The 27,469-nt window shown below is 42.3% G+C and overlaps 1 protein-coding gene across 3 annotated transcripts in view; it reads left to right on the forward strand.

The window, feature by feature from the left end:
* The first annotated feature begins 682 nt into the window (after positions 1 to 682).
* The window catches only part of NCKAP5 (NCK associated protein 5), a 718,925-nt gene continuing 692,138 nt past the window's right edge, over positions 683 to 27,469 (forward strand). For 2 of the 3 annotated variants that reach the window (XM_048483947.1, XM_048483949.1), the window contains exon 1: positions 690 to 859. The gene's annotated coding sequence lies outside the window, so the exon portion shown is untranslated. Of the gene's footprint in view, positions 860 to 27,469 lie in introns of all 3 variants that reach the window. The other variant, XM_048483952.1, reaches the window with a different exon arrangement.

Consider the following 27,469-nt stretch of genomic DNA (forward strand, 5'->3'; position numbering starts at 1 on the left):
TCTACCACGCATCAGTATTTTCAGAAAAGAAATGGGGAAGATTAATTTCTGGACCCAAGGAAAAATAGATTATTTGGGGGGGGGGGGGTTGAAAAAAGTTAGTTGTAAGGCCGTACTGCACCTAGCTAAAGTGCAAACAATTGTCTTCATAGTTCTTTTATAGCACTTAATAATTGCTTGCAAAAAATCATTAATGGCATCATTTGGTCTGGATATTTGAGTGCCCACCGTGCAGCAACCTCTCTGGAGGAAGGAATAGGGACGCTTCTGGGGCCCGTTTCAGCTGCTGGGGGCGTGCTTCAAATGCAAACGACTGCCAAATGAGATTCTTTCGAAATTCCTGCCAATTAAATCACATTTAAAGGGCAGCTGCTGGGGGAAAAAAAGAGCAAACTCTAAGCACCCAACACCGTGCAAAACTTTTTCTGAAAGCACGAGGGCGGAAGTCTCCCAAGTGTGTCAAACGACCTCCCTCCCTTCAGGCCCGGCTGTGGTGAAACTGGGCGAAATGGCGGGACCTGCGAAGATGACAGGTTGGACACCACCTTAACAGAGACAAAGCCGGGAGGGTTTGTTGAGGTGTCGTTTTTCTGCCTCTTGGCCCCAGGCGCGCTTGGCTGCATGCAAATATTGACAGACCCCCGGCGGTCCCTGTGGAGCTGCATAGTGGGAAGGGAATCAGTCAAACTCTGCAGGAACAGCTGAGAAGTTCAGCGTCTTCTTCTCTCATCTACCCGCCGCTCCCTCCTCCCGCTCCTCAGTCATGTTCGCAGCCTTCCCAGAGTGAAAGTGAAAATGCTGAGCTTGGCTAAATGAGAGTGCCGAGGCTGACCTGCTTTCCCTCTGCAGTGCCCGCTAGGTAAGAACCGTCTGCCGTCTCTTCCTCCCCCTCCCCCCCCCCCGCCTCCATTGCACGTTTTTAATCTCTTTGCTCAGGGCTCGTTACATGTGCGGCAGCTCAAAAGGCAGGGTTAATGCTTTTTGATTTTGGGTAGAAGTTATGAGACAATCGGAGTCAATAGACAGACGGTGTTAGCCAGGAACTATGCCCCATCAATGTTGATGCTACCTTTCTCGCAGTGCCATTACAGGAGCTGATAGGCGCATGGATCTTCTTAGACACCTTAAAGACACACTTGCTGCGGAATATGGGGGAACTTGTGAGATTCACTTCAGAATTCCACCTACTGGAGCTCATGTGAGAGTTCAAAGTTTCCTTCATGGATTGTACTTGCAAAATGCCTCTGTCTTTTCCAGGCAGTTAGGTTAATTACTGCCGTGCTTGTTTTCTAGTGAAAACTAAGGGGTCCTGAAAAACCATGTGTTACCTATGGCTTCATTTCAGTCTGAGTGACTGTAGAACTTGCTGTAAACTATGTTCCCATAATTGGCCTTTTATGCGCACCCCCCCTCCCCTCCCCTCCCCTCCCCTCCCCAAACTAAGGATAGACTTCAGATCTGATTATCCACAGAAGCCTGGCCTTCTTGGCAGTCAGGATCTGCAGAAAAGTGATGATTATATTTCAAGTCAAAACACTTATCAGTCTTGGGGCTTTACCTTTGTTACTGGGTAAGCAAGCAAAGGATCATACTGTGGGAGATCGTGTTGCAGTAGGAGGGATTTGATTAAATAAGCCTTGTTAATTGTTAATGTGTAAGTAGCACTGAGCATGTGCCAAAATGGAAACATTTTAAGAAACGCCCGATGTATCCATTGCCAAAATAAATGCTGGCAGCCTTCAAAATAATGTTATTAAAAGAATTTTGCAACAAACTTCAACATGTGAGTTCAAACATTCCACGATCCTTTGATGCATCATGAAAAACATGCAAATACTAGGAAATACCTATTAAAATCCTACAGTTGGGGGCTGGAATTTTGCAAGCCTCCCCTCCCATTGAATGGCTCTTATTCAGCAGAGCTCAATAGAACAGCTTGTTTGAATCAGTACCACGGATCATTAGAGTTTAAATAAAATTAGGTCCATAGTGTATGTTTATGGGCACATGATGTGTATATGTTTGATTATTAACATATTGCTGTGTGCAAGTCACTCTCTCTGTTAACCATGGAAGACTATATTGTTTAGTGCCACAAAGAAAACGCAACATGAAACCTACTCCAGGGAGAATGAGTGAATACTAAGGTCACAAAACTGTAGATCATCCCCATTCTATCCTTGCAAATAACTTGTTGAGATAGCGGTGGTAGTGTCTGGTCTCACAGTAGGTTTTTGGTGGACAGTTAATACCAATCTGATGGACAGCTAATCTGTTTGGGCCTAGCCAATGTGAGTAGCTCTCAAATGAAAGAAAAGGGCAGGCCTCTTTTTAGTCCTGACATTAGGGAGATTAGCAAAACCCTCTCAAGTAATGGCTTTCTCAGTTTATCTATCATGGCTGTATGGTCCTTTCTAAACCTGAAGGAGCAATCTCTAATATTGATAAGGCTGTCCAATAAGAAAAGTCCTCTTTTCTACATAGCAGCATGAGAGGTCTCACTGATGTTGGTATCACCTTCACCATTCTTTGTCAGTCTGAAGGGCAAATAACAATGAATGGACAAACAGAGAAGTTCACACCATAGGGAAAACTTATGTGTAGCCATAACTAAAAGTAAATTTTGCCAGTGAGGTCAATAGGAACTTTCTGGGACTATTTCAGGTCAGGAAAGTGGTACAAAAGGGGAGAATCAAACTGGGATCCAAGTGCCTCTCTGAGTTGGGCCCAAGTGCCTCTCTGAGTCACAGACACTAAAACATATCTTTATAAAAGATCCAATTTCTGGTACTTGTAGTGTGAGCCACTTGTAGTGCATAACGTGCGGAAACTGTCTGCTAAGTATATACCGTAGTAACGAAGTTTGCTTAGACCAGATTTTCAATAATCTGGTCAGGGAACTAATATGGTACGGGTACATTATTACTGTCCCTTCATTTCCACAGCCTATTCTGCCCAACTTTTTCTTCTGCTATATTATCATTTGTTTAATATTACCTGTAAATTATTTAAATTAAAGAATGTGATATGACAGTTGGAAACTTTCCATGACAGTTTCACCAAAACACCCCAGTGGGTTTGGTGTCAGATGTCAAATATTCTTAATGATTCTCAGTATTAAGAAGAAAACTACCAACAACACATTATTCTGGGTGAAAAAAAGGAATACAACCTTAACTGTAGTATTTGGCATTTTTGACTTTGCTGTCAAATCCAGGGTAGCCTTTCATGGGAATTTCACCTGAGGTGGGACTACAGGGTCCACTATTTGTAACAACAAACAGCTGCTCATTTTGCAAATTTGGAGCCCATTCCCTGCCTTTCTTAATTTTTTCCTCCTCTCTTTCCATACTGTATTATTTATTTGGGCTCCTCAGTACAGCCGCTATCCCTTCAAGACTTTGGCAGACAAAAAGCATAACAGCTAGGTTTCCAAGTGGTCTTGTTAAGCTTTTGTAAAACATTCTTTTACAAACAGTTCCACGCTGGCAGTAGTATCCTATTTTTATTTTGTTTTAAACTGCTGTATAGTAAGCTAGTGCTGCGCTGATTGAAGAGGCCAAGTTTAGCAAACATTTTTCCCCTCAAAGTGCCTCTTTCCAATTTTTAGCAACTGAATGGTACAGCAGTGTCTTGGGAGACAGAGGGCACCTGTGTCTGAATTGGCTTGGTAACTGGGTTTGGCTATTCTGCAGCACTGTCGAAAATGAAACCTCTGCAGTACAGCCTGGCAGAATGAGAAAAGCTGGCCAAGGAGTGGGCTTGGATGTGCCGCAGATGTGGTTTATCAACACACAGCCTTTCCCTCTGGAATGTGTGCTTGAATGCTCATTCTAGTGCAAATACAAATGTGCATTCTGGCATGACTAGAACTTAATCAGGGTTTCAGAATGAGGGTAAAGTAATTGTCTCAATGGACCTGGGACAATATCACATTTATTATGTTCTAATTTGCTAGATGCTGTAGTGAAGGAATGGGATGCTCTGTTAAAAGTGGCACATGATATCAGCAGAATTGGCTGTGAGCTGCCTTTGAAAAATGGGAGATTTTATGGTGCATTGTGAAGGCATACTGTTTTTTCTGTCAGCAGGTTCTAGTGTGAAAATACAGTGCTGGTCAAGTAATAACACTATTTTCAGTGTTGTGTAAGCACGGAAATTGTCTTTAGCCATAGCGTAACACAGTCATGCATTTTCATAGCAATGTTGTTTTCACAGCTGAATGGAGGCTGTACATGTGTAATTAATAGTTTAAGAAAATAATAACTGTGTGAGGGTGAACTGAGGTCTCTCTCTCCAATAGTTTATAACCATTGGAAGATATGCAATATCTGCCTTGTGTTGCTTGATAGTTGAGAAAAAGACGCTCCTAATCAAAAGATAGACAGAAAGCATAAAGTATTTCAAAATTAACTTTTAAAGTACAATTATGTTTGTTTCAAAAATGTTCCTGGGAAGGCCTTTAGAATTCTGTGAACCAACTGCTGACGAGGTACACTTTTTACCTACCTTATAAAATATTTCAAAATTTGTGGGAGGAGCTTCTTGAATTATATCCCTCAAAGAAAAAAATGTACTTTTAAACAGAATGGAGAAACCATAACATGTTGCATAGTGTCTCTGAATATCAGTTTGAGCTTGAATTTATTCACCTCAATTTTTAAAACATTTGTCAGATGAGGTGATTGCATGAATTATCAGAATCTATGTAACACTTGAATTGAGGGATGATATAAATGTGTACATCTGTACTTTACCTTTCTTTGAGTGAAATTATACCTCTGACTTTTAACAAAAATGAAAATTTGGACTGGAGAAGGCTTCTCTGAGACTTTGTTTTGCCTTTCCTGGAATCAACAGAAAAGCTTGTTGAACTAGTACACCTGTTTATGACCAGGCAGTTCTGAGCATATGTAAATTCTTCAGAAAACCAAAGGTGAACAATGAACCATGCATTTGACAAAAGCTAGGGAATCCTCCAGTTCAAAGAACAAATGTTCCAAAGACCCAGTGAACAAAATATGACTCTGGATGTGGACGTTTCACGTTAAACCCTCATTCTTAGCTTGTAACATCATTAGATGTGACATTTCTGGAGTTACTGATAAAGACTATCAGAGTGAGGAATGGTGTAAAACAGTCTTAATGTGAACAGCAACTAAAATATCTTGTGCTATAGTTTCTAAACTTCATTTCATGACCAGCAAATGTAAAGTAATTTTTAGGGAAAGGTAAAAAATGAATAGTTTCTTCACACTGTAAAGTGTAATGGCATGTCTCTAAATTGTTAGTTCTTTCACTGAACTAAGTGATGTTTGGGAAGACACCACAAGGTTAGATCCAGACTATGTTTTATGCTAACAAAAAACCCTTCTGTCGGTAGAACAGCAGCCCACTGATCTCCTTGAAAGGCTGCTCTTGGGGACAAGGGACCCTCTGGAATGGCATGGGGAACAAATTGAGGCTTTGCAGCTGGAAGGGGAAATTGATAGAAATTAATCTCCGCTACAAAATTTAGACTGTCTCAAACCTATGGGTTGGGATTTAGCACAAGTGTGGAGCATAAATTTCTCACCTTACTTTTGGTGCTGCACCCTGACATTTCCTCAAAATGCTGCTTCTGAAGGAAAGGGGGGGGGCTCCAAGAACAGAATTTTGGAGGACATTTGGAGCTGCAGTGGAATGGGCAGGTGAGGAAGTCATCCTGTGTAGGCCGGAATCTGTCTACCAATAGAAATGATGCACTGGATCCAAGCTTATAGGTTGCATCTACATGTGGTTTTTCACAAATGGAATCCCGGCAGAATGAGGAGTGCTCATCTCTTCTTTCAAGTGCAGTCAACTGAGATCCCCAAAATGGTGTACCTGAGAGACAGTCTGTAGAATGACGTGGAAAGGGAAACTTATTTCAGTCACCCCTTCTATTTGCAGAAAATGATTTTCAATTGAACCTGTGTCTCTGCATAACCTCCCTCCCCGAACTGCTGAGAAATATGGAATGAGAAGCCTAAAGCACTTTGGTAGTGGAATGTGCTGTCAGTTCAAAGCTGACTTCGGGTGACCCAAACAGGATTTTCAAGGCAAGAGATGAACAGAAGTGGTTTGCCATTGTCTTCCTCTGCATAGCAGTCCGACTTCCATGGTGGTATTAACCAGGGAACCCCTGCTTAGCGGTTGAGATCGGGCAAGTTTGGGCTAGTCTGGGTCATCTGAGTCATGGCAAAGCACTTTAAACAGTATAAAGTATTGTAGATGTGTTTGATGAATAAGGCTGGCATATTGTGTCAAGAGTGGTCCTAAGTGGCTGTAAGTGATTGCCATGGACACCAGTGATGAAGGAGTTCCAGTTGACCCTGTATCCCTCCCCCGAGCTGCCTGCAGCACCAAGTAGGATTGCCAGTCTCCTGGTGGGAGTGGGCTTATTGTAGAAGTTCTGGTGATTCCTAGAGAGGCATGGCATCATTTCTGAGTTTTTCCCTTGGTGGTCAGGTTTGGCACAGTTGACAGGTAGCCTGCTCTCCTGTATGGTGTAGTGATTAAGAGAATTTGACTCTAATCTGAAAAACTGGATTTGATTTCAGCTGCTGATGGACAGGGATAATGTGTGCCATCTTTCTGCCACCTGGAGGCTTGGTAGGGTGAGGAGGGTGGTAAGATGTCATCCACAGATGTTGAGAGACAAGAAGGGTGGGTACCATTTTCCTGCCTCCCTGTGGCTTGGCGGGGGTGGGGAGGTAGGAAGATGCTGCATCCCACCTTCGCCTGCTGTGGAGAACAGAAGTATGGACATTGTCTTCTCATGACCCCTGTGGTAGGAGAATGAGCAGCAACCTCTGACTGGGGTTGGCGTTGGCATCCCAGCTTGATATTGTCCAAATAATTGTACAAGCCGTCTGTGGTATGTGTGTATATAAAAGAGTGGAAGAGAAAATTGAAGCTGTCTTCTGTAAAAGCAATGTTCCCTGTGCTGAAGGGATTCATGTCTCAGACATCCTAGCTTTCTTCTTGAAACTATTATCTCTGTTCTCAGTCCTTCTGCTTCCATAATTTATCTTGATTTGCACTTTTATATCTTCTACATGTTTCTCTTCACTAGTTTCCTCTGTTGATTTCAATTACGCTTAAATTTATTTTAACCTTTTAGTCTCTGCATGAATTTGCCCCCTCGTATCTTAATTGCTTCCTCTTTTTCCTCCTCCTCAGTCGCTCTGTTCATCAAATGCTGATCTTCTCATTATGCCTTCATTCCTGTGTGCTATTTCTCATAGCTATGTTTGCTCTCTCTTAGCCCCTTAGCTGTGGCCCTCTTTATTCATATGGCTTCTTCTATGTTATTATTAAATGAGTATTTTCTCTCTTGTGTTTCCTTCTTGTGTTCTGTTTGATCACTTTGATTATGTTCCTTTTTGTAGTTTAACAATTGCATGGGTTTCACTTTAACTTTTTAATGTTCCCTTTTAAAAGTCTACCAGCTAATGCAAAATTTTATGCATTTTCCATCTCAGTGTCTTTTCTTCTGTCTTCTGAAGAAGAAGAGTTTGGATTTATATCCCCCCTTTCTCTCCTGCAAGGAGACTCAAAGGGGCTGACAAACTCCTTTCCCTTCCCCCCTCACAACAAACAACCTGTGAGGTAGGTGGAGCTGAGAGAGCTTGGAAGAACTGTGATTAGCCCAAGGTCACCCAGCTGGCGTATGTGGGAGTGCACAGGTTAATCTGAATTCCCCAGATAAGCCTCCACAACTCAAGCGGCAGAGCGGGGAATTAAACCCAGTTCCTCCAGATTAGAGTACACCTGCTCTTAACCACTATGCCACTGCTGCTTCTGTCTTTATGAACAGGTGAGACTAGTTCATTTTTTACTGGACTTTTAAGGTGCTCATATAAATAATAAATGACGATAAAACAAATCAAGTGTTTCTTCTTTGCATGCCCTGAAGTGCAAAGGGCTGAGAAGAGAGAAGCAGCAGAAGGAAGGGTCTGAAGGGCTCCTTGAAGAGGAAGGCTGCACCCTAACATCACTGGATTTTGTACTGCAGCTCTCATTTGCCAACTGGATGGGGTTGTCTGCCTGTGAGAATCCTGTTCTGAACGATTGCTACATCACAATACCTAACGAGTGTGGAATTGGATTCAGCCAGGAGACTAAATACAGGTTCTCACCTTAGTTTTTGACTTAACATTGTCATCAGAATGATGAAAATTCTCTTTTGAATGTGTGACCTCCCTGCTTCAACTGTGAGATCTGAATTGTACCTTATCAAGGAAGAAGTTAATCACAGAAAAATGTCAAGGACAAAACCACTGAAGAATGCATGGAAGAGTGTCTTTGTTATACAACAAATCATTTGTCAAAATAAATTGCTACTTCAGAGCTGCATTGGAGGGATCGCCAAATAAAGTAGGGCTGAAACACACCAAAAAGAAGCCAATCTATCCTGTAGTTGTGTAGTATTCCTTGACTAAACTACAAAATTCCTGAGTATTTTATCACAAGTGAGTGAAGGGACATAGGGAAGGAAGGAGCCATGATATAGCCTGCTTTCATAAGATCTTGGAAACTAAGAAGAAGAAGAGTTTGGATTTATATCCCCCTTTTCTCTCCTGTAGGGGACTTAAAGGGGCTTACAATCTCCTTGCCCTTCCCCCCTCACAACAAACACCCTGTGAGGTAGGTGGGGCTAAGAGAGCTCCGAGAAGCTGTGACTAGCCCAAGGTCACCCAGCTGGCATGTGTGGGAGTGCACAGGCTAATCTGAATTCCCCAGATAAGCCTCCACAGCTCAGGCGGCAGAGCTGGGAATCAAACCCAGTTCCTCCAGATTAGATACACGAGCTCTTAACCTCCTACGCCACTGCTGCTCCTAAGCAGGGTTGTTGCCTGGAAGAGAGACCCAAAGAAGACTCTGCAGAGGAAGGCATTGACAAACCTGCTCTTCTTCTGACTTGCCTCGAAAGGCCCTTGCTAGGATTGCCATAAGTTGGCTGCAGCTTCATAGCACCTTACACAAAATAGTGGAGGGACACTTGCATCATTAAGTGGGTTTTGAATAGACACCTATGAAAATGACTTTTGAATTGACTGCCAAATACACCTAGTTTTGCATCCAGTATTAAAGTATCTAGCAGTGCAGTACTGAGCAGATCTCAGTGAGCCAGCTACAACCCTTCCTTGGTAGGAAAGATCTTGCCACTGTGATGCATGCCCTGGTAAACATCTGTTAGAATACCATGGTGTGCTGAATGTGGGGCTGCCCTTGAATACTGTCTGGAAGCTACAATTGGTACAGAATTTTGTGGCTAGAATGCTGACTGGAATAGATTTTAGGGATTGTAGCACTCCAATTTGAGGCTATATATACTGGCTCCTAATTTTTTTTACCCAATTCATGGTGTTAGTTTTGACTTTTAAAGCCCCTATATAGCTTGGGCCAGCATTGCTGAAGGACAGCCTACTCTGATATCAGCTTTTCCAATGGCTGTGGTTGTCTTCAGAGGTCCTGTTTCAAGTGTCCCTTCCTTCTGAGGCTACATAGGTAGCAACACAAGAAAGGGCCTTCTTGCTCATGGTGCTGAAACTCTGGAATTTGCTCCACATCTCTCCCTCTATTCTAGTCTTCCTCAAAAGGGTAAAGATCTTTTTTGTTTCGTTTGACATTCCCTCACTAACTCTTACTAGCCTTTTCTCCTGTTTGTGTGTTATATATTTATATTGTTATACATTTATAGTATGTTTTATGTAACTGTTATGTTAAATATATATTTTAGATATTTTATTTCTGTACAGACATACACATACTACACACACATACTCATACACACACAATGCTTTTTCATGTCATGAATGCTTTAATGTTCACTGCCTTGGGGACGATGAATTGGGTGCCAAGGAAGCATGCTTTAAATCACAGGTGTCAAACTCGTGGCCTTCCAGATGTTATGGACTACAGCTCCCATCATCCCCTGCCAGCATCATGCTGGCAGGGGATGATGGGAACTGTAGTCCATAACATCTGGAAGGCCGTGAGTTTGACACCTATGCTTTAAATGAACAGGAAGAAGTGTTCTATTCTGAGCCCAGTGATTTCAATAGACTTGAAAGAATGTGAAGATTTAGGATTGCAATTTTAGCCAACATACAGTCCACCTCTACAGGATACTTCCCCACCATCCTATCTTTCAGTAATGGTTCTTAAACACATAATTGCCATATCTAAAGCCAGTTCCCATCATCCCCTGCCATAGCTAAAGCCAGTTCACCTAGAGCAGAGGTGTCCAACCTATGGCACTCCATGCTGGCAGGGGCTGATGAGAATTGCAGTCCATGAACATCTGGAGAGCCATAGGTTGGCCACCCCTGACCTAGAGTATAGTTTACTTTGTTTTAAAATGCTGTTTATCCTGAGAACTTTTCCACCCGAACTACAATGTTGAGCAGTACAGTCTGACAAACCAGAATTTAACTCCTTTTCACACACATGCACACACAGTAATTAATGTTGATAAACGAGAGGGCATATCTTTGAAAGGGCTTGGCAAGCGAGGCACATAGCTGTGGTTTGCTAAATGCTACTCCTGCTGCCTTGATGGAATTATTGCTTTCTAAAATATGATTGCTTTGCCAAATGACCACAGTCATCTTCCAAAGCCAAAGAGCTTTCCCCTCCTTTCTGTGTGGTACAAACCACTAGGATAAAGGATCACTTTTAGAATTACTACTGCTGTGGTAAGCCACGTGAATACTATATTTTGTCTCTCCATCTCATTAGATCTTGCCTCCATACCACATAACTGGCTTGAGATCTTTATTTAGAACTGATCTGCTATTTGGAGTTCCTGTTTCACTGACAAGAATCAGTAGTGGTGAGTGGTTCAAAAGTGATCCATAGAAACCTTCTCTCTACTCCAGAGTGATAAACCAAATGGTTGGTACAGGCTCATATTCAGGTAAATGTCCCTGTACTGTGTGGTAGATGTGGGAAACCCTGGGTCAATTACATTGTTATTCCCCATTCTGGGAAGAGATCAAGAGTGAGGTTTAGCCATGCACATTCCCCTATATTTCCCTGATGGGAAATACACGCCTGAATCTCCTTACCCTGGAAGATTAACCCTCTTTAAATAGAGGTCAGTCTGCAGGGATAAGAGACCTAACTTGAGATGGATTGACTCAATAAAAGAAGTCATGGCCTTCAGTTTTCAAGACGTGAGAAAAGGCTGTCAATGACAGGACATTTTGGAGATCATTAATTCATAGGGTCGCCTAAGTAAGATGTGACATGACAAGAGATACTTGATGTCCAACCAGGATACTCTAGTTATAAAGATGTACTTTAACCTTGGTAGAAAGATCAGCAGAAGAGGAGAGTATCCAAGCTGGAAGGAGCCCAAGTCCTTTGTTCTCTGGATGTGTGAGAAATTAAATTGTGTGTAAGATCTAAAGAACTTCACTGTTTTGTCATAAGACTTGTGCTGTCTATGGCAAAGCACTGACTCCTTCCTCCTTCATTGGAATATCTTCCTGAGCTAAAGAACAAACATTGTGGTCGTAAATAAGGGATCTCAATGGTGTGGCTAGTATTCTATATATTTGGGTTTTGATGCTTGAATCGTTATGGAATGACAATTAGGGAGCCACACTAACCTATTGGATGTAGAAGTGGGCTGGCTTTCTTTTTCTATGGTGCTTTTATAATAACCTCCAAGGTTTTGCAAGCCATAGGAAGGTCTATCAGGGCATTAGTACTGACCTTGGTAACTGTAGCTTTTGAAGAGAAATAGACAATCTTTCAACTCCACCTCTTTGATTTTGGACTGCAACAGTGGACTAACTGCCATGTGTATATTATTAATAAAGGCATGGAATTAGAATTACCTCTTTGCTTCATACAATATACATTGGATTTGTGGAAAAATTACTTTTTGCCTTGGTTGGTCACACTGTTAGGAATGAGAACAGATACTGATTTCATGGGAACTTATCCAGCATGTGCTTATATATCAGAAGTGGGGGCACATTGAAAGGGAATGTTGGTCATTTCTAGTCTATAGCAACGCCCCCCCCCCCCAAAAAAAAACTTTTCATAAACTGTTCTTGAAGTAAAATGGGTATAGCTGTTGCCAGAATATGGAGAATTGTCTGTTAGCTTCTGAGCAAATCTCTTAAATTGTGTGATGATTGCATAGCATGGGGTTCATCATAATTTATTCATATTCCCTTTGAAGAGTGAGATACCTATTCTGAAGAACAATGCACATACATGTGTTTATTATAGTCCATTATGCAACTGCTTCCCTTGAACTTGGCACTTGACCTATACCTTCCATCTCAAGACAGTGGTTACAAATTCAGTCATGGAAAAGGATTCACTAGGGTAACTTTATATTGGCTCAAAATCCATTTGTATTGACTCTGCCATAATAAGAATTCCACCCAAAAGAGCTACCGGGCCAAACTGTCCAGGGTTGTTTGAAAAAAATAATTCAAAGCAAAATGTCACTACCATGCCAGATGGAACCCAGCGTAGTTTGCTCAAGGTGACTTCACTATAGCTTGGCTCTACCTTTTTAAAGGCTGGTTCTACTCTATGGATTTATGTAAATCTAAGTACTCCATATGGTCCAACGACTGCTGTATAGAAGTTATAGGCTTTACTTTTCTTGTTCCTATCGTTGCTGATAGTCCTCATTTTTTTCCTTTTACAGATTTTGTTGGGATGTGGGCTCTGCAATTTTTGTTCTTTAGGGTTTCAGTGTCTCCCCAGTCCTGTCTTGTGAAATTTAAATTTTAGAGTGAAATGACAAATTTTCCCACTATGCAACTGGTGCAGTTCATTTTAACGGGCATTCTCTTTGCTTTTGAACTGTATGAGATAGCTATACTGATTCTTTCTTGGTTGACTTAATAAAAATGCCTGGGCAGTGCTTAAATGCAAATAATTGTCTATATGGATGGTAGATGTTGCTGAGTATGGGCAGAGATGTTGTGATGCCGCTGCTGGCGTGACATCATCAAGAGGGGCTGGCCTGGAGTCTTATAAGACTTCGACCAGCCTGGGGGCCCTGCTTGTCGTGCGCAAAGGGCAACATGTTTGGTGACTTCAGGGGGCTTGGGGGAGAGCCCCAGTCTCCAACCACATGGCTGGGCGAAAGGGGGCCACCCAGAGAGGGAACAGCCTCTGCCCACAGCAGCACGGCAAGGTTGTGGCCTTTGGGTTGTGCATGGGAACTGATCTGATGGTGAGGGGAGCTGGAATGCTACCCTCTTTGGTAAGTACCTCCATAAGAGGTTTGGGGCGGAACAAGCCATGAGTCAGGACACCCAGGCGGGGGCTACTAAGGCTTGCGCCCCCAGCGGTATAACAGTTCTTCAGCATTTGGCCTTCCACCCAGCTGAGTTCCACCATTGCTGCACTGTGCAAAACGGATCTCTCCAGCATGTGGCCTTCAGCCCAGCTAAGTTCCACGATGGCTGTGCAGGGTTAACGGTCTCCTCCAACAGGCGGATTGGAGGAAGGTTTCACTCGGGCTGCCCAGTGTACAGATCAGGCCCCATGCTGCGCCTCATGCTTCTTTTCCTCCTTGGTCAATAAAATGATTTTGGCTGTGGCCAAACATTTTACCCCACAGACAAGAGTGTTGTGTTGTTATTGTGGTTTGGGGATTCTGAGCAGTACCAGTCCTGCCCTCAGGCGGCAATGGCTTGATATAGACTTGAAGGCATACCCAAGCTGGAGGCTACAAGAATGAACCAAAGAGGGGGTTGGACTGGGAAGTTAAAATAGCTCAAGAGCAAAGCCAGACCTGTACTAAAAGGTCCTCTCAGTTCAGACTCTGCTCAGGAGGAGCCAACAGATGAACTGACACTATTGTCATTGCAGCTGAAAGGTCCAAGCAGGTTCTCCACTGTAGTGCTGGTGGAGCTGCTTAGTTGTCCTTGCTCCTGGTCATCAGTGGTCTTCCAGGACAACTGCCCTTCAGGAGCTTTCCCAATAAGTCCGCCCCCAGGAGCAATCCTTGAGTTGGCTTGCCTCTGCCTTCTTTCTCTCTCCTCCATTCAATCACAGCCAGATCATTAAGTGTTAGCCATTATCGCCTAACTGGCAAAGTGGTATAAGTTTCCCTTCAAACCGAAAGTCCCTAACCAGGTTTGGTTCCCCTGCAAACCGAAAGTCCCTAACCAGGTTTGGGATCCTAGTTGCAGGACAAATGCACACTGTAACTTGCTGGTTGGGTTGTGACTGCAGCCTATGTTCTGCCACAAAATTCCTCCAGCTGTCCGGGCCCTGCGGGATCTTGGTGAGTTCTGCAGGGCCTGCAAGACGGAGTTGTTCCACCGGGCCTTTGGAGTGTCCAGCCGCTGATATGAGTGCCCCCACCCCCTCCTATGTTTTGGGCCCATTACCATCTATGGGCCCACTTTTTTTCTCCCCTTCTGGGAGAGTCTAACAGGAATTGTTGCGGGCACTGTTGTTAGTCGTTTCTTAATTGCTGCATTTTAACTTAAATTATTTACAGCCCATTATGTAATTGTTATTTTATGTTGTTCACCACCCAGAGCCCTTCGGGGGTTGGGCGGTCTATAAGACTGATAAATAAATAAATAAAAATAAAGATAGCCACACAGGATGGGGGAAGAGACACATCCATGCCCAAGGCTTGTTCAAACAAATAATATTTAGCCATTACTTAAGAAGCCAGGTTCTTTAAGAGGAGTTTGTGTTCTTGAGCTTAAGTGCAATAGAAAGAAAACAGGACCAAGTTTGTGTTTTCTTTTCTAAAAAAAGAGGGCAGTTCCATGTCATTCCAAAAATAAGCTATCGTTTTTCTAAAGAGTAGATAAAACTATGAGTCACGTGACCTATTGAACAATACTCAAAAGAAAAGTTTGTTTCAGTAACAAAAAACTCACTAGGAGGAACAAATTCTTTCAACAAAATAAATTCTGTTCTCAAAGAATATGAAAGCTGATGTCACTTCTAATTCTCTTGTGGGGGAGGGGGATGGTTACAGTTTGCAGTGCATCAATGCAGCCATTTATTGCCCAGTCCAGTCTATAAAAAGACATTGTGTACAAGTTTTTTCTTTCCGTGCCAGAAATGCATTCCTGGAACCTAACAGCAGCTTTCTCCCCCTAATGCAGTAATTTAGATAATAGTTTCTCCCTGAACTTTCATAACATTTTTACTGCCCTATAATGATTAGACCAAGTGCTTTTGGAATCCTTCTGCAGTTAGTTTTTCATTATGTTATTGAACTGGGCAAACGTTACGTGGACAATAATGGTAGTAAGCAAGTTTACAGAATTCATTGGCAAACACTGAGGAAATGAAGCAAACTAGGGATGCTAACAAGGGGAAACTTACTGGCTCTCTAAGAATGCCAGCCTTCAGGTGGGACTTAGGGTCCCACAGACTTGCAGCTCATCTCCAGGCTACATCTCCCACTCCTCACCAAACACTGCCCTTCTGAGGCTCCCCCCCCCAAAAAAAAATCTCCAGGTATTTCCCAACCCAGAGCTGACAACTCTATGTACCTCCTTGCCATCAAAAGTTTAAGCTGCCGACTTGCAGACATTAAACCTCTGTTGAAGGGATGGGAGATTTTCCCTTTCCAGATTGTTAGTAACTGTATACATCTACAAACCTTTCTCATTTGAATTATGATGTCTCAGGTGATTAAGGCTCCTGCTAACATCATAAATCATTACATTTCCGCCAGTAGCGTATGAAGTGCTAGAGTACATAACATTTTCTTCTCAATGTAATTTTTTCCTCAGAGACCATGTTTCAATATTTGTTGTGGAGAAAAATCTGAATTCATTGAGGTGGATCCAACCAGCGTTTCGACTGTTAGAAAAGAGAGGAGGGATCCTGCTTGACCTCCAGAAAAGCTGTACTAAGTATCATGGGATTTGAAAGAGTTGCTGTAAGTCTACTGCAACATGACAGCCCTTCATAAACACACAGTAAAGAGAGAAATTAAGTGAACTGGAATGGAAAAAAACTGGCTGGATCCAACCCATTATGATAACAATATTTTGAAATTAGTTTTCTGCAATTTCACAATAACTTGCTTTAGGCTGGTGTCATTCCAAAACAATATAAAACTTTATTCACTTTCCCATCCATCAGCAGTATTACTACTATTGTTGTCATGGAAGTATATGGATTCAGTTCATAACAGCAGATCATCAATGTAAAGTTCCCAGAATAGGGCATATTGATCAGTGATCTTGCTGAAGTTAATCAAGTCTAGATCTGGTCAGTGCTAGGGGTGAGAGTTTCTTCAAGCTCCATGCAGGAAGAAATGTGGAATATAAATGAAATAAATTTGATCACTTAAGAACATTAGAAATAAAAATGGCAGCTGTTTAGTATAAAATAATGATGAGCAGATGTAGTTTCAACTTGCCTTACCTCTGTTGCGGGTTATTCCTGTATTTCTTTTACTCCATTGACACATACACACTATTTGTATGCAATTTTATACATTCGTGGTATACACCAATTGTATCCAATCGACACAAAAATAACAGTGAAATTTTTGCTTATTATCAAGCACTAAAATTCTTTCTTTCCATACCTGCAGGTTTGTTTTTCACAAAGAAACTCAGTTGAAGCAGAAATGTTTCAATTGAACCAGTTTTGAAAAAAAAAATCCTTTACAGGTTGTATATTTAATACATTTACAACCCAGTCTTGGGGTGAGGGGCAAACCTGGTTGTGGAAACATTGTGAACCTGCACCAGTGGGCTTGCCTACCCTGCTGGCATAAAGGGCACTTGCCCCAGCAGAGAGGGCAAAAAGGCACAGCTCCGTGGCACTCAAACCAGGAAGTGCCCACCACCCGGAAGCTACTCCAGTGAAAGGGAGCTGGGGGTGTTTCCAGTGGTAGAACCAACTTTAATAATCAGCTTCCACTGGGGTTCCAGCCTAGGAACGCCTTCCTTCCTGGGCATAGACTTGCTCATTGGAAATAATAGCATAAGTCATTTTTTAGCCATGGGATTTTTCCAGGCAGCCCGGTGTTGTTGTTTTTTGGTGTCACCAAACCTCCTTTGGAGGTTTGCTGTACCAGCCCAGCTGCCACAAAGTTCCTGCCCCCTTCTGGATTCTGCATTGAGCAGTTAGTAGCATATTACAGGTTCCATTTACTCATTCAAAATGAATTTAATGTAAAGAGATTCTGTTTCTTTGATCCAAGTTGGGGACACAAAAACAGCAAATATTAAAAACATACAACATAAAAAAAGTATCTGTCTAAAACAAAGACATAAAATACACATAGAGAGGAATAATAATAATGAAACAATCATGATGAAAAGGGAATGCCAAACAAAACAAATCTTCACTTTCTGGCAAAGGACCATGATAGAGGGAGACAGATGAATGTCCCTGGGGTGGGAGCTCCAAAGTTTTGGTACCACCGAACATATCTGCCCATGTTGTGTGGCTTTTAATTCATGGAGCCCACATCTTTGGTATCAACTTCTTGAGACCCACAAGTGGCTTCTGGGTGAAGCAGGACAACGCTACCACACCCAAGACTTTCTTCTGGCATGGAATACAATGCATCTTGTTACTTTTTAAGTACTTTGTGATGGATAATGTCAAGGCCATCCCCTTTGTGCTCTTGTCTGGTAAAGAAAACCAGCAAGGACCAGTGGGAGCATTAAAAACATTCAGAAGGAGACCAGAGAGGGACTAGAGGGGGAAATTGCTGCCTAACTCAGTTGGATTTAGGGGGATCTAACTTTTGCTGCTTAACTCAGTTGGATTTAGAGGGATCTAGCTTTTATCTCCAGTTTCTTCAAAGGGAAAATGTGTGTTTGGTGCAGTACCCTGGAGAGGCCCACACTGAATTAAGATTCTTCTGTGTAGTCATTCTGGTATATTTGAATACTTTGGGGCAGACTGAAGTCTACGCTTAAAAGACTGTAGTGTGATTCTAAAGGATTAGGAAACTTGTGAAAAAAATTAACAGAGAAAAGTTGTCTGCCAGTTACTGGCATTCTTTCCATTCTCAAACAGTATACATAATCCGTTTCTCCATATCTCATTTTCTTATAACATTACAGTTGTATAAAGTAGATCTTAAAGATCTTAACTATCCATCATTTACTTTCCCTTCCAATAAAAGAATCCTGTTTATTGTTGCTTTGTAAAATTTTGTTTTCCTTCTTATTAGATTTAGGGTGGAGAAGTTAACTAGGAAAATGAAGAGGGAGCATCTCAGAAGCTCAATCACATTTTACTTCAGAGATTGTCAAGGGTAAAGATCTCCAAGCACTGGCAGACTAATATTACCCTGTATTGGTTAACATGACAATGAACCCTCAGCCAATGAGCACGCAGTAGACTCTCCTGCGCACCCATTTGCTGAGAGTGTGTGATCACGCTCAGAAGGGCCCAATAGAGAAGTGGCACCAGGCCATCCTCCTGCTGAGCCTCCTGCCTGCCTCTCCATTCCCCCAGCCTCTCTCCCCTTGCCCCTTGCACAAACCTCAACCTGGTGGAGAAGCGACACCAGGCCACCCTCCTTCCCACCCACCTCCCCATTCCTCCAGTCACCCAACCCCTGCCCCACACACAAACCTGCCAAAGCCCTCCCACCTTCCCCCACCTCAAGTATCCCAATTCCACCCTCTCTCCACCTCAAGCCACACCTTCCAACCCTCCCCCTCCCAAGCCACACTGTCCAACCCTCCCCCACCTCAAGCCACTCTTTCCAACCCTCTTCCAACACTAGCCAGATCTTCCAACTCCCCACCCTATGCCTCATCTTCCAACCCTCCCCCACCCCTAGCCAAACCTTCGAACCCCAACAACCCTCACCTTTCCACCCACCCCACCTCAAGCTTCACCTTTTCAACCTCCCTTCACCCTAAGCCACTCTTTTCCACCCTCCCCCAATCTTCACCTTCCCACTTACCCCAAGTTACACCTTTCCCACCTCTCCTACCCCCAAGCCACAGACTCAGGACTCAGAAACAGGTAGGTGGGAAGCATCATGCTAAGAGGGGGGCGGGTTGCTACTGTCCAAGTAAACCCCATTGCAGGGGAAAATTCTTCCTTTGCTAGATCCGATTGCATCTCCCCCTCAATGGACTTTCCTGCTAATACATCAATATTTCTCTGGCCTCTCTGTATGCAGTGCTTGATATATGTTTAGGGGAAGTGTGTCATGGTTAATGATCTCAAGTATTCCTAACAATCTGATAAGCTACCATCAAGAGAGCAGTGGCCTTGTTTGGGGACTTTTATTAGTACCTGCTTGAGCCATGGCAACTTGTCACATGCTCCAATCAAAGTTTAAACGGTTCCATCCATGAATCTCTTTAAGAATTTTAATATCCCTTCTAAAAAGATGCATTTCAGACAGCATTATGTACTACTTGTATAACTATTTGCTTTGAGACTTTTAATAATTAGAAATTGGCCTCTCGAAATGGCTTTGTGTATTTTCAGAACTGACAGCATTGATATTTCTGATTCAGTATTGTATTCAAAGATAAAGTGAATGCCACTTGGATATGTTCCTACCATAACCATCTCATCTTGGCATAGTAATTGATGTGTCTCTTGGCTGATAAATATCTTATTTTTTGCTGATTCCCAAATCTATCAGAAAATAATGTGCATAAATGCACAATTTGAATAGTGAACAAGATAGCCTTGCACGTACAGGTAAACATTTTTAAAAGTGTAGTTTATTCTAAATGACACCACCCTCATTTTCCATTAGCCAGTTTCAGACTCTTCTCATCCCCGTCCTCACTTTTCGTTCCTCACTTAATAACTCTGCCTTCAGGTTTTTGTGACATCGTAGCAAGTCAGCTGTCAGCATAAATTTACAAATGAGAACTCACTCAGGGTTACCTGTTTCTGCCCTTCCTTGTGTGCTTGTGACTATTTTGGCGAAATGGCAACTGCAGTTTGTCAGCAAGTCTATGCAATGTGTGTTTTAGTCTGATCACTCATATTTCTAGAGCCATAACAAAAATGTTAAATGCAGAAAGTAGCAGAATTAATGTTATTACAGAATGAGTTTAAATACTTGTTTTAACGCTAGCCATCAGGGATTGACAAGAATTTTATTTATTTTTTTTATAAGCTGGAATCCCTCAGTTTCTTCTGACTCAGCGGTTGTGAACATAGCTCAAAACAAGATGTATCTATCTTGCTGGTTGGAATTAGGCTAAAAACCACATTTTTCTGTTGGGCAACTTAGTAGATCTACTTGACTTACATGCCAAGGTCAAATCAACTGCTTTGAGAGGAGGTTTGAAAAGCAATCTCTGTGTAGGTCACACATACCAGTGATCCCCTGGGATATTCATGTTAATATCTTCGACTGAAACCAAAAGCCTGCTTAGTTCAATATTATTCATTGTAAACGTTACCAAAAATGAGCTAGTTTCACTGAGAGTGCTTTTTCTGTTTGTCATGAACAACAATCTGAGGATTGCATCTGGTGTCTCAAACATGTCAAGCATACATTTAAGGTTACCATCGTCCAAGTGGGGGGTGGAGATCTTGAATTATAATGGATCTTTAGGTGGCAGAAATCCATACCCTTGTAGAAAACAGTTGCTTTGAAGAGTGGACTCTATGGCATTATACCCTCCTAAAATCCTTCTCCCTTCCCAAACTCCGCCCTTCCCAGATTCCACCATGCTCTAATTTCCAGGAATTTCCAAATCCAGTTAGCATCCCTACGTGTACTTTACAATCAAGTGATGGCATTTTTTTAGCTTGCTTCAACATAGGTATCTCTAGCAGTGCCCTGTGCTCATCCCTACGTGTACTTTACAATCAAGTGATGGCATTTTTCTCAGCTGGCTTCATACATAGGCATCTCTAGCAGTGGCCTGTGCTCTCAGGCCTTTCCTGATTATCAGTTGAATAATGTGGTCTTATCTTTGGGAGACTTGTGTCTGAGGATCTTGGTTTCAGTGCTGGACTCCAAATGTTTGGTTTTTTAAAACTGTCCTGTAGGACTTAAGCCTAAGCGAACTGAGAATTTGATTTTCCACGAGCTACTTTAATTACAATAAGCAAGATTTTTACTAATTAGTTTAATGATTTAAGGAAGCTACTTCTGTTCCCCAAGTGCATGTCATATGCACACTCATGTATGTCCACTTCTAATAACTGTGGTTCATCACCTTTGTTACATTTCCCCCTTTACAAATCTCTTTTGCCATCTTTTCCACTATCAGAATTTAGGTATTCAAGATTTTATAACTTTCTCACAACATCTGTCGAAACAAGACAGGCAACCCCTTTTCTGAAATTGCTGTCACAGAATACTGTTTTGTATACTGAATTTTAAAAAGCCAATGGAGGCAAGCTGTCTTATTTTAAAAGATGTACATGTACATCTTCTGCGTATTTCAGTGTCAACATACATAACGAATAATGCATGGCAATAATAAAGTAATAAAAACTTAAATCGCAATTCAGTGACTCTAATGTGGGTGTATATATAATCTTTATCGTACTGTAGATTACATTAGATTCAATCTGATGGTTGGAAAGAAACACGTGCTATATCACAAGAGAGTCTGGTTTTTTTAAAAAATTAATGTTTGCTGGCTGTGAACAGCAGTATCAATAATTCATCACCTGAGTTCTTTTGAGATGATCTGTTGATGCACACCACCAGAGCACATAGCAGTAATATGAGCATTTATGTGATTTACTGATCTCCAGAATAACAAATAATCAGGAATTTGGTTAAGTGGCAGTCCACTCCAGCTTTTGAACCTCTGAAATGAGGATTTGCAGTGAGACCAGTATTGTATAAATCATGTCTGTCTTTTCTAAGTACTCTCCGTGGTCTCAGAATAAAAGTACCTGCACTTAGACTGGCTACTTCCAATACCATTACCAATACTTAATCGACAGCTTTGTTTTATAGAATAGTGCATTTTCTATATCCTTATTAAACTCTTCAGTCCCTTAAGGCATTTTGCATTCACTAGTGTACATCATGGAAACAGATACTTTTATGATTCTTTGAACATTATTTATTTCCTATTAAGTCTGATTGTTTTGCTCCTGAGCAAAAAATAATTTTAGACCAGCCTGTCATGGAACCTCTGCTGTTGCCCACTAATGTACATACATCTTTCTTTTTACAAAGTGGTTGTTTTGTGTCTTGTCTGTTGCAGACTTGAGCTTTTTTTTTCCCCCACCCCATCTTCCAACTATGTACTATGAATATGCGGGGAGGTAGAGGAATCATGTAAATGCTGGGGACAAGGACAGCTGATGTGTCGTCTGTTCCTGGGTGTGCCTTTGAATATGCCCAAGCTGAAATTATCCCCAATGTAGCGGAATGGTTAAGAGAGGTGGACTCAAATTTGGGAAAACGGGTTTGATTCCCCACTTTTCCACATGAAGCCTGCTAGGTGACCTTGGGCTAATTAGTTATTTCAGAACTCTCTCAACCCTACTTCCATCATTGTAGGGAGAGAAAAGGAAAAATGTATTGTCGAAGACTTTTGTGGCCAGGATCACTGGGGTGCTGTGTGGTTTCTGGGCTGTATGGCCGTGTTCTAGCAGCATTCTCTCCTGACGTTTCGCCTGCATCTGTGGCTGGATTCTTCAGAGGATCAGATTCTCTGAAGATGCCAGCCACACATGCAGGTGAAACGTCAGGAGAGAATGCTGCTAGAACACGGCCATACAGCCTAGAAACCACACAGCACCCCAGAAAAGGAAAAAGTTTATAAGCTACGTTGAGACACCTTACAGTTGAGAAAACAAAAATATAAATCTAAGCTCTCCTCCTTCTTCTGTTTTGGGTTGCTTTGGGGATATCCAGAATGACACAAAACATGCCTGAAATTCCAGGAATAATAAAAAATTATCTCCCAGAGTTTCAAGAGTGTTTCATGGAAGTACAGGAAACAGTTATTAGTCAGCATCTGTCTTCCCTTGGTCTCCACTCATGCATGACCTTTCAAATATTAAAAGCAAAAGGACCAAACGAGGCCAGACTTACCTTGCCAGCATTCTCTCTACTAGGCTTCTCCCTACTCCTGGCAGTGGAAAATGGTGGTCGGGCTGATGGAGTCCTGGACTCCTGCATTACTGCAGCCATTTTCTACCCTGCTGAGAGACACTATTCTTTTTTAAATCTGCTACTGATTATAAAAGAAGAGTATTTACCAGGTGATATGAATCCCCAGCTTTCAATTAAAAAGTAAGTTCCTAGTTCCTTCCATTGTAACTCCTGTAGTCTACAGTCATTCTTGTAGATATCATCTCCTTGCAACTTGGTGCAGTCTAACAATATCAATCAATGGTCATGTAGTGCTGCCAAAGGAAATTGCAGGCCATGTTAGGCTGCTGAACTGCATAAGAAGTACCATTCTTTGGTTTTTTGGACTTGGTATCTGATAAGGCATATTTGCATAAGAGCTAGCCTTGTGCTACAGCACTTGAAGTTGGTCTGTATTGCAGTTGGATACATGAAGGAGAGATGTAAATCAATGTGAAATCTACAACAAATGACATATATGTCACAGAGCATGTGTGTGGTTTGCAAATAATCATTAATACAGATTTTTTACAGGTAATTAATACAGATTTATTACCTGTAATTAATTTATTACCCGTAATTTATTTATTACTTGTAATTAATTTATTTATTACCTGTAATTAATTTATTTAGATTTATTACCTGTAATTAATACAGGTAATTAATACAGATTTTTTAAATTTGGGATATCTGACAAGCAGAACTACTGGTGCTGAATGCGCTTTCACCAAAAGCAGCTCAATATTTCTCCTTCCTCTGTTTAACAAGGTAATCATACTCTGTCACAGGACATTATACTATGGGTACAGAGAACTGCTGCTTTGGGTGACTATCGCATACTTGTAGTAAAGTCTTGTTTCTAGCCAGAAAGACCCAGGCTCAGTCTGCTTGATTCTTAGTTCTTATCCACTGAAGTACATCAGTATCATGACCATGACACAAACCTTTTTCTGTTGAAATACTTTATTTCACAAATTTCTTTGTCCACATGTTGCCTTAGAACAGAATAGTTTCATATTATACAGTTGTGACCATGAATTAACTGAGCACTGGGAGAAATAACGGACAATTGGACTAGTAAATTCAGTGACTATCATTCAGATTGGGAGATTTTATGGGGGAAATGGCTCAACCTGTTCCAGATTTAATTATCTAAGGCTGTTTCCGCACGGCCCTTTAATGGCGCCCTGGGGACAGGATAAACGTTGTCCCCAGGGAGCCATTCACACAGGGAGCCATTTGCTTAGCAGCAGAGTCCCCAGGGAGCCATTTGCTTAGCAACAGCGCCGACCTGGCATCGCTCCCCCTCCCCCAGGGCGGCGTCAGACCGCCCTGAAAAACAACCCTTTAAAGGGTTGTTTTTCCCCCGACAGCATGTTCCCGGCGGCGTGGTGCGAACAGCACAGCCTTTGGCAGAACGACGCTAGGTTTCCCTTCGTCCCATCTTCACTCTTGTCCTGCCGTCGGCCTGCTGGAAGTCGAAGCCGCCCACGCTGTCCTCCGACAGGCCCTGGAGGTCGGAGGGCAGCGTGGGCGGGCTTCACGGCTCCAGCAGGCCGACGACGCATCGGACAAGGTGAGTGAATGGACAGGGAAGGGGGAAGAGGCGGCTCCATCTTGGCGGAGCCAGCTTCTGCACGCCTGCCCGGCTCTCTCCTCCGGAGGCTGCCCGCATGCTTGCATGCGAACGGCCTCCGCCTCCACGCCGGCAGAATTCTTGCCGGCGTGGAGGCGCCTCGACGGCCGTGCGGAAATAGCCTAATATAGGAAAGCACCTAAATATTGGATGCAAGGAAAGCATATTTACTTTGCTTATATGGGACCAAGTATAGTGTACAATTTATTTGGTGCTGAAGAAATGGCAGGGGAAACTTTTCAAAGTTGAGGGTATTAATTTCTTATGCAGAACTTGTATTTTATTGAGGATTTGCATTCTGCTGAGAAAACAATTTAAATCCCCCATAAAATCTCCATTAAACATGTGCATCTCGCAGGTTTGTGAATATTTTCAGAAGTTAAAATTGTATTGTTTGAGGTCAATGTTTTCTAGCTGTGTAAATAGTTGTGAAAACAGCATGAATGAATTCAGTATGAATTTATTTTTAAAAATTATTTAAAACATTAATTGTACCCAATTAAGGTCCTAAGGAGTCAAACATAACAATATTTGAATAATAAAAACATTTAAAATATGAAGCAATTTAATAAAAATACATAAACAACAGTAGAACCGCAGGGGAGGGCCAATGAGGGGAGGGCCAATGAGAACCACAGGGGAGGGCTATGCCAAATGAAACAAAAAGTCTTCACTCACTGGCAGAAGACACAGATAGAGGGAAATGGGTGAATGTCCCTGGAGAGGGAGTTCCAAGGTATTTGTTCCACAACTGAGAAAGCCTTTTTTTCAGATTATCACCCATCTAGCCTCAGTTGGGACCTGAAACAGGGCTTCTGAAGATGACCAGAGTGAATGGTAGGTTAGTATGGGAGAAGGTAGTACTTAAGGTATGTTGGTACTAAGATGTACAGTTGGTCCCAATGGAAATGTCAGTGCAACAGGTAAAATTTCCAGTTTTTCTTTTGCAGTTTAGAGTTGATATTTTTTAATTTGGGTTGGAAGGAAGAGGACAAACCATAGTTGGTGGTTCAAAGGAAACATTTAGCCATATTTTTCTGCAAATGCAGCATTCTTCCAGGCTGTGCAAGGGGATGGGATGGGAGTTCAAAAAATGTGAGGATCTGATTACATAATCACAAATGAGGTATGTTATTTCCTAGTTTTCAAGAGGACAGGGAAGAATTGTAGGTGTGAATCCTAGGGACTAGTGATTTCACCATATCCTTTTTTTCTATTCATCAAAGTTATATAAAATCAGGAAGAGAAGAAAGATTTCCTTTATCCATTATGTGCACATATCATTGTGCACATATCACAATTTATTATTTCCAGACAAATCATTTTTAAAATTTAGTATTATGTTTGTCTTTTAAGGGCTCTACATTATTGATCATTGTTGCAGAACAGAGTACTTAGCTAGCTATATACATTTTCCCTGTAAAGGCAGAAAAATAATGCTATACTTTTACAGGAGCGGTTTTTACAGATAACTGAAATGTCTTGTGATACAGAATCTTTCTCATGTGCTGTAACACGTGGTTCCCTGCATGTGTCCCAGTGTGTCTGGTTTGCCTTTCCACTTTGCCACCCCCCCCCTCCCTTTCATGCCTGGAGTTTGGAGGGAGCTGTTCTTGGAATCCTTTAGGTGTTCAGTGATGCACCTAGCTCTCTGGACTTTGAATTTTCTCTTTCAGCAGGCCAGCGCAGAGGGGGGAGTTTGGCTGAGGCCTGGGCATCTGAGAGAGAGGGGGCAGGAAGTTAAAATGTGTCTCCATGTGACCCAGGAAAATGGTGACTGGGTTGTCTGCCCCTTCTGCCCACCCAAGTTTTGCAGCACACTCTCATGTTTCCTGGGTACTCTTTGGGGGCAGAATCTGGGAGGGGAAAGTATCCCTGATGCTGTGACACCATTGTATCCTGGTGACATTTGAGGAATTGCCTCTATGTAAATATTATACAGTTCATAAAACTGGGGGACGGGGCGGGCAGGCAGTGATGTCAAAGAATCAAGGATGTTGTTCCCCCTATTTTCCCCCCTGATACTCAATAGAACACACACAGCAGGCACCTGGCAACCATAGTCAGAAGACTGCAGTGAGGAGGGGCAAGGGGTGAAATTGTTGCCTTTCTCTTCTTACATCAGAGCTCTATTAATGCAAGAGGCAGGAGAGAGAGATTTCTCAGATTCCCTTTCTCAGATTCCCTGGCTATCACTCCACATGGGTTCTGTGACTCCAGGAATATGCTTACTGGAGATTAGAGAATGACTACTAGGAGCAGGAGAGAGCCGGAAAGACCAGCAGAGATCAGCACTTCCACTGATGAATCATGTGATACAACCAATAAAGACAGGAAGTTGCCACTTCTGTTAGGGCTGCCATGTTCCCTTGGCCACCTGCGGGCAGGGTTATCAAATCCAGGTTGGGAAACTCCTGGAGGTTTGGCGATGGAGTCCGGGTAGGACAGACCTCACTGGATTCCACCCTCCCAAGCATCCATTTTCTCCAGGAGAACTGATCTCTAGCTGGAGATGAACTGTAATTCCAGGAGATCCCATCTGGAGCCTGGCATCCCTAACCTGTGTAGAAAATACTAGTCAGGTTCAGGTTTTGTGCGATTCTTGTATTTTTCTATTAGCAACTCTGAAACTTCCTTTAACCCTTCCTATCCCTGTTCCTGTAACCAACAAGGAGGTTACTGGTTGTCTAGAGCACAATGCCCCTTTAGTCAAGATTAAGATGGGATCGGGGCTTTCTGAGTTGTGAACTTATCTGCTGCCCTGTCAAACTTGGCTTTGTAAG

The sequence above is a fragment of the Sphaerodactylus townsendi genome, linkage group LG02 (genome assembly GCF_021028975.2).
Source record: "Sphaerodactylus townsendi isolate TG3544 linkage group LG02, MPM_Stown_v2.3, whole genome shotgun sequence".
Classification (NCBI taxonomy): domain Eukaryota; kingdom Metazoa; phylum Chordata; class Lepidosauria; order Squamata; family Sphaerodactylidae; genus Sphaerodactylus; species Sphaerodactylus townsendi.